This window comes from Brassica oleracea, chromosome C3 (genome assembly GCF_000695525.1).
Source record: "Brassica oleracea var. oleracea cultivar TO1000 chromosome C3, BOL, whole genome shotgun sequence".
In the NCBI taxonomy this organism is placed as follows: Eukaryota; Viridiplantae; Streptophyta; class Magnoliopsida; order Brassicales; family Brassicaceae; genus Brassica; species Brassica oleracea.
In genome coordinates, this window is record NC_027750.1 from 37,532,327 (window position 1) to 37,538,697 (window position 6,371).

Here is a 6,371-nt window from a genome sequence, read left to right on the forward strand (position 1 = left end):
TATATACATCCTTACAAATGTATTTTTATTCGTTAATAGATCAAAATTTTAATGTATGATAAAATTGTTATATACATTATTAAAATTTTGATGCTATCTATCTTATAATCATCAACATTAATTACATTGGATTTCCATTGTGTTGCTATTTATAGTAAAATGTGTGTAAAATAATATACTTTCATATTAATTTATTTTTATTTATATATAATATAAATTGATTATTTTTATGTTGTCTTTACTTTTTTAGTTATTACTAATAAATAATGGGAAATATAAATACATAGTTTTAGAAAAATATTATGTTATAAATTTTTAAAAATGTCTATCTAAATCGATTAGGTGGATTTTATTGGTTATTTTACGTTTATGTAAATTAATTATTTATTTTAACTTTAACGTTATATTATGTTTTTCATATTTATTAATTAATTGTTTATTAACTAATGACAATCACACATATATATTAGTTAATTCATATTTTACATGACACCTGTCCGCCTTAATTGTTTTGTAATGTTTATCAATTAGTTATTTTTAACATAAATTAGTTTGAAAATCAATATAGGTATATTATATGTTTGTTTTAATTGAAGAAAAGATAATAAATGTTGAAAGCAAAAATATCAAAACTTCTAAATTATTATGGTAAGAAAATTAATGAAGTAGTTAATTAGATGAGTGAAAAAAAGTAAAAATTGTAATAAAAACTTAAATATATGTAAGCATTGTTTTTTACTTTAGTTTTAATAGAATAAATGGACCAAAATAATGGAGAATAATTTTCTTTCCACAATTTATAGTTAGTAACATATAAATGATACTCTTAGTTTATGTGATAGTATCATAAAAGAAATGTCCTATAATTTAATGTATATCATATATGGTTTATAAAGTATATGGAATTTAATTGAAAGATTGATATCTTTTTTTTTTATGTTTTCCTATTAAAAAAATAATATTCGGATTTCCGTTTTCTATATACACGATTTCTTAAAACTTTAACATTAAAAATATGAGAAGTTAAGAATGCAGATTGGAACTAAAAACTGATATTTTTCGTTTAGTTGGTAGCTTGAAAATAGGCACATGTTAAACTAAATTTTTGATAATATCATCTATTTTATGAATATTATGTGGAGCTAATGAAGATTATCCAAAAATGCAAGGTGTGTTTAATATTGTTAAATATTTTGTGTAGGCATCTTGAGTACAATTTTTTTCCCAAAATAGTTTGATAAATTCACTAACCATAATGTTAGTTTGTTTATGAATTGTGGTTATACTATAACCAAAGGCTAGTTATGGTTTGGTTTATATATGAGTTTGATATTCAGAATATTAACATGCCTAATACAATGGTTGTTGTAACATATACTTATGTAAATGCAAGAGTATGGTAATGGTATAAATTAATTTATAAAATAAGGATATGTAAACAAATGTTTAGTCACGAAATATAAGCATTCAAACTTGATTTGAGGAAGTCATCGATTTTTTAAACTTTAGATTCTATAAGATTCTAGTACTAAACAATAAATCACACCGTAGTAACTTCCCAATGTATACATAAATTCCATGGTTTGGTAATGTTTTAGTGTATGACTTTGTATACAGTCTATATGATAGTGTTGATCAAATATGAAAACACCAAGGAAATAAAACTGTTTTTTCAGTAAACCATCACTATAGATCTCTCGAAAAATGAAAACACAAAAATCAAACACTGTTATTTATAAACCATTTGTAAACACTAAACACAAACATGGTTATTTGATAAAATTTGGGTATGAAACATCAGTCTAGGTTAGTCAAACGGAAGGTTTGTTTTCACCAAAAAAAAAGTTTGTTTTCATTTTAAAATTAGTAGAGATAAGGTCTGTGGCATAAAGAGCAAATATTAAGATAAAACATGGGTTAATTCCTAAATATACTTCAGTTTTAATAGATTAGATGTTTCTTAATTGAACATATGTGATTTCACATATATAGTATTTCCTATAATACGCAAACTCGAATTGTTAAAGGTGGATGGATCAGTAGGGATTCTCAAGGAATTGCAAAGTTATAGGGGTTCTGCTTTTCAGGTGAATCGCGTTCTGTTCTAGAGGCTGAAGCTAAGGCATTGTTAATGGCAATTTATAATGTCTAGTTTATGGAGTTTGAATCAGTTATATTTGACATTGACAGTCGTAACTTTGGTGAACAATCTTTAAGGGCACAGCACCGACTACTCAATCTGGAATATAGTTGCACATCGTTTAGCTTCAAAGGATCCTGCGTATAACTCTTGTTACTTTTCATGTATTAATCCGCCATACTGAACTTGTAGCTTGCAACGAGACTATGTCATAGCTGGTTAATTGGTAAATTTATAATTTTGTCGAAAAAGATTCGAAATACAAGATATTCATTCTGAAAACCGAATTATCTGATATTTTTGTCTATATAATCCAAAATTACATGAAAATCTAGAACCAAATCAGAACAAAATTGGCCTTAATTGTTTTTAAAAAAAATTACTACTCAAACCTAACCGAAAATCAAAATAACCAAACCGTAACCAAACTGAATTTTGTAAACAACCGAACGATTCCAAAATCTGCAGAATCGAAATACCAAAACCCGAACGCCAAAGCCAAAATCTACATGGATGATTAGATCCACTTTAGCGTTAAAATATTACTATAAATTTTTTTATTTAACTGTTTATACTGTAGTTGAAAAGATTAAAAGAGAAACAGAAGGACAATTTTCCTATAACAAATATTTTTTTAGCTTATTATACAGGAAAATCGAATTCTTGCGATCAATTTTTATTTATTTTACTTTAGTTTTAAAACCCAAATGAAACATGATTAATAATTTTATGGTTATAAATAAAATTTAAAATCAAATACACTTGTTGCATCCCAACAAATCAACCCATGCATATTTGATAGAATACATAACCTACTTGAGTTTGGGGATTGATTAGGCTAAAGTGATCGCTGGTTCAATAATTTTATTCAATGTAGGTTGCCTTGGGCTTTAAATGGACACAAAAGTGACGAAAACGGCTTATTTATGCCTTAGGGGTCGTTGAGAAAATACATATCCCAACTTTTACTGCACGCCAAAACATACTTTAACTAATCAAAAATTTGAAATTCATGCATGAACTAGGAGTCGATAAGAAAATACATACTCCAACTCCTATTGCATGCCAAAATATACCTTAATCTTTAGAAAGTCAACGTTAATCTCAATTTTGAATTAAACTCTGTTAATTACTTGTTAACGACGATGACTTGGATATTTAGTTGGCTAATGAGTCAGATTAATAATAATTGGGCCTAATCGAAAATCAAATTGGAGTGCGTCAAATATGATAATAGTTGGGCCGAAGCCCTAAAACAATGGGCCATTATAAATACGATGTCGTCTGTTCTGTGTTTTTATCTCCTTTTCTTTCTTTATTCTTTTGCAACAAAGTGAAGGATCCTAACAAGACAGAGTGAAGAGACAAAATACATAACAAACGATGTCGTAGAGATAATGGTCAACTATTTTAGGGTCCCGGCCCAACTATTACCAAATGTGACTCATTCCAATTTGATTTTCGATTAGACCCTAACTCATTAGCCAACTAATTATCCGAGTTAGTCGTTAACAATTAATTAATAGAGTTTAAGTCAAAATTGGAATTAGCGTTGACTTCTAAAGATTGAGCATAAATTTCAAATTTTTGATTAGTTAAGGCATGTTTTGGCATGCAATAGGAGTTGGGGTATGTATTTTTTCAACGATCCCTAGTTCAGGCATGAATTTCAAATTTTTGATTAATCAAGATATGTTTTGGCATGCAGTAGAAGTTAAGGTATGTATTTTCTAAGTGACTCAGTTCAGGCATGAATAAGTCGTTATCCCCACAAAAGTGGGCTGCTTTAGAATTATTTTGCTCTTCCTTTAAGCATTAAGAGAGAAAAAGAAGCAAATCAGAATATTAGTGTACTTGAGCTCAGAATAAAGAGAGTTTGTTATTCATGTAAAATCCTCAAGTTAATCGTTACAACTCTCTATTCTAAGATATATATACACTCGGTTTAATGATAGGAAGCTAAACCGATGGTTAAGAAAAAGGAAACCTTAACCGGTTGGTTCATATAATCTAATACCCTCCCCTAAAGAGGGAAGACACAAGCTGTGTATGCCCATCTTGTCAATCAGATTCTTGAAAAGCCCCGGTTGCACTGCCTTGGTGAGAACGTCAGCTATCTGCAACAAGGACCTGACATGGAGTGTCTTCAAGAAACCAGTCTTTAAGCGCTCTCTCACCACATGTCAATCTATCTAAATATGCTTTGTGCGCTCATGATAAACATGGTTGGAAGCAATGTATAAGGCAGGCTGATTGTCACAGAATAGAGCGGCCGGAGACAATGGCGAGCAATGCATTTCACGTAACACCGCTGTCAACCAAATCAGTTCGCAGGTTGCATCTGCCATAGCTCTGTATTCCGCCTCAGAGTTACTTCTGGAGACAGTTTGTTGTTTCTTTGCGCGCCAAGAAACTAAAGAATCACCCAAGAAGACACAATATCCAGTAATGGACTGACGCGAGTCTGGACACGCAACCCAATCAGCATCAGAATACGCTGTTAGCTTCATCGCAGATGATGCAGAGTAGAAGAGACCTTGACTCGGATCGTTCTTCAAATATCTCAAGACTCTATAAGCTGCCTGTAGATGAGCATCAGTTGGTACAGACATGTACTGGCTAAGCTTGTGGACCGCATACGTGATGTCAGGTCGAGTATGAGTGAGATACAACAGTCTTCCCACCAGTCTTCTATAAACCGAAGCATCGGGTAAAGCTGTTCCAGTACTAGAAGAAAACTTCACATTTGGTTCCATAGGAACAGACAGCGGTTTACATCCAAGAAGACCATCTTCTTCGAGGAGTTCCAGAGCATACTTCCTCTGATTAATCGAGATGCCTGTCTTGTTTCTGGCAATCTCAAATCCCAAGAAATATTTTGCTGGTCCAAGATCTCGGAGTTTGAAAGCTGATTGTAGAAACGCCTTGAATGCAGTTACGGCGAAGTCATCATTGCCCACAATGAGGATGTCATCCACATAAACAAGGACCGCAAGAAACTTCTTGTCTTCATATTTGACGAATAAAGAATGGTCCGAGTGTGTTTGTTTGAATTCATCACCAAGAATCACCTCAGATAACTTGTGATTCCATTGCCTCGAAGCTTGTTTCAAGCCATATAGGGATTTATGAAGTCGACAAACAGAATTGCGAGGCACCTTTTTCCCAGTCAGCTCTTCATAACCTTGTGGCAGTTGCATATAGATTTCTTCTTCAAGATCTCCATTCAAGAATGCATTGCTCACATCAAGTTGAGTTATAGACCATCCTTTAGTTGCTGCCAGTGCTAGAAGAAGTCGAAAAGTGCCAATTTTGGCCACAGAAGAGAACGTGTCCAGATAATCCAATCCCTCTAATTGAGTGTAGCCTTTAGCCACCACACGAGACTTATGTCGTTCAATGGTGCCATCAGGATTATACTTGATGGTTTGTATCCATTTGCAACCAATAGGTTGTTTCCCTGGAGGCAATTCACACACAGACCAAGTACCACTCTCTTCTAAAGAACACATTTCAGCTTTCATGGATTTCCTAAACTCATCTGATAGCATAACTTCTTTAAAATATCGTGGAAGTTTAGAAGTGGTGATAGAAAGAAGAAAGTTTCTATGTTCATCATCAAATTTGTCATAAGAAAGAAATGAAGAAATCAGATAACAAGTTGTGTTAGTTCGATGAACAAGAAGAGCATGTATTTGGTGAAGAAGAAAGCAATGGTATTGATCAAGATAAGTGTGTGCTTTGGTTTGACGTTTAGAACGAGTTCCAGGTAATGGGTTAGCAGCAGCACTAGTTTGATTAGAAGATGTAAATGGATGAGTGATATTGTCAGTAGACGTTGAGACAAACGGTTCATGAAAAGGATCAGGAAACAAACTAGTATCAGATATGTTATTGCCTAAGTAAAAAAATGCAGGGAATGGTGAATCTGGAACAGGCAAAGGCAACACATCTTGATCAAAGAAATGAGAATATGTATCAATGTTCGAATCTTTTGAAAAAGGAAATACAGATTCATGGAACACAACATTTTTAGACAGAGATATCGTATGGGTATTAACATCTAAAATGCGATAACCTTTAAAACCATTTGGATATCCAAGGAAAACACAAGGTGATGCACGAGGACTAAACTTGTTTCTGTCTTTCAATAATGTGGAAGCAAAACAGAGACAACCAAAGACACGTAAGTGATCATAAGAAGGAGTATCATGTGTCAAAAGTTCATAAG